Genomic DNA, 2249 nt, shown 5'->3' with positions numbered 1-2249 from the left:
AAAGGTCTGTTTAGTTTGATGATTCAAGTTTTTAATTTGAGTTAAGATGTGATTTTATGTGAAAACTTTATATTATAACAAAAAATTTAAATTTAACTATTTTTTAGAACTTTTTATTGTATCAAAACTCGATGCGCGCTAAGAATTTAAGAAACTTTGACTAAAATAGTTAGATTAATTAGTTCTTTTATAAAATTTGAATTTAAAATATAAAATAAATTGACTTAAACGCGTGAACTAAACGTACATTTCGTGTCAAACAGATCATTACTACTTTCACACTTTGTATCCATAGAAACAAACAAAATTCATTAAGGGATCAAATCAACGTTGACCTCACATCCATGTAGCTTTTGTACGAGCTCATTCAGTGTTTGGAAAGAAGAACCGCCTTCTTCAATTGCTCTTCTGGCAACGCCTCCTAAGGCCTTTGCTCTTCTTTCCCTTCTCTCCTGACCCCATTAACTCCCCCACGCCTTTACATATCGCCTTCCTTGCAACGACAACATTTTCCGACCCTAAAACATTACCACTTGCTTTCCTAACTCTAATCCCTGCACCAAGCCCTTCAACAACAAGCTTTGCGTTCAACGACTGCTCGGCGATCATCGGCCACGCCAAGATCGGCACGCCGACCGATATACTCTCGAGAACCGAGTTCCACCCGCAGTGGCTCAGAAACCCTCCTATCAAACTGTGGGACAATATCCGCCGTTGATCGACCCAACAAGACACGATCAAACCCTTGTCGTCTATCCTCTCCTTGATGTCGTTTGGTGGAGTCCAAGTGTTGGACCTCACCACCCAAATGAAGGACTCTCCTGACTCCTCCAGCCCGTAAGCCACCTCGTCCAGCTGAGCGTCTGACACGTCAGCCTGCGTGCCAAACGACACGTATATCACCGACCCGGGTCTTGATTGACCTTGATGATCATGAAGCCATCTCATCACATAATCAGACGGCTGGTTTTGGACGTAGTTATAATTAACATTATCATACAAGTTTAGAGGGCCCACACACCAGGCTCTAGCTCCATCTCTGTAGAAAGACTCAAACGACGAAACTTGGCCCATTTCTAGTTCCGCAAAGGTGTTAACAATAACACCCCAGCTATTAACATCGGCTTCACCGACCTCTTCAATGAATTGAGACATTAGATTGTGAACGTCCGAGGAATTCTTGACATCTTCAGGTAAATCTGAAGATGTTAGAACGAAAGGAAGCTTTATGCCAGGCAAGTCTATGGGATCAGAAACAGACTTTGCTTTCAGTTGGGGTTTGTGAACCCAAGAGGCTTTACATATGGCCATGGACAAAGCTCCCATGCCGTGGAAGACAAGCCTAGGGATGCCAAAAGCTTGGCAGACTTTAAGAGTAAAGCCGAGGAAGAAGTCGGAAACGACACAAAGAGGAAGGCCGTTATCGGAATCTTTCATGGTTTGGAGGAGTTGGTGAAAGGGGTTTTGGAGGTGTTTGGTGGCCATGAGAAAAGTGGGGTGGAGATCAATGGAGGGAAGTTGGGAGGTGTTTTCGCAGCCCTTTGGGAGGCCGTCGATGTTGGTGGGAAAGGGAAGTTCCGCTAGATGGATATTATTGTTGGAGTGATTATGAGAATTTGATATGATTTTGAGGATTGATTCGGCGTTTGATGGGGTTGTGACGATTGTCACTTTGATGTTTTGAGAAGAGAAGGCTTTTGAGAGGTCTAGAAGTGGAAGAGTGTGGCCTTGAGCCATGAAAGGGAAGATCACTACGTGGGGTTTCCTCGGTGGTGCCATGTCTGATGATCACTAATCACAAACTAACCATATGTTTGTTTAATATGATCTCTCTCTCTCTCTCTTCTGTACTGGTCTGTTCTGAATGTGGACTTTAAAGTGCAAAGTGTTTACATATATATTACACCGGGTAACTGTGTGTGTTCTGAGATTGAGTGCTTGACTTTTATTCAGCCAGCCAAAGAGGGAAAAAAACAAAAAAGAAAATTAAAAAAGAAAAAAAAAACTAGAGAGAGAGAGAGAGGGGGTGTTTGCCAATTGCCATTCAAGTTGTCGGTTGTGGCAATGCGTATAATTAATGCTAGATATGCATTTAATTTCAATAATTGCTGGTATATAATATGATAAGGAAACTAGTTATTAGTTCCTGTTAAAAATCTTTTGGACTTTAACGTATTAGTAATTCGGGTATTAACGTTTGATTGATGATCTACTTTGAATTTGAACTGTAAAGTGCAACGTGATCACAT

The 2249-nt window shown here is 41.6% G+C and overlaps 1 pseudogene; it reads right to left on the bottom strand.

Moving 5' to 3' along the window:
* Positions 1-235: 235 nt before the first annotated feature.
* On the bottom strand, positions 236-1961 carry LOC112094587 (annotated as a pseudogene).
* Positions 1962-2249: the final 288 nt, after the last annotated feature.

Source organism: Morus notabilis, unplaced genomic scaffold, assembly GCF_000414095.1.
Source record: "Morus notabilis unplaced genomic scaffold, ASM41409v2 Scaffold848, whole genome shotgun sequence".
Lineage (NCBI taxonomy): Eukaryota > Viridiplantae > Streptophyta > Magnoliopsida > Rosales > Moraceae > Morus > Morus notabilis.
Note: the sequence above shows the minus strand (reverse complement) of the source record. Positions and strands in the feature narration are given on the sequence as shown.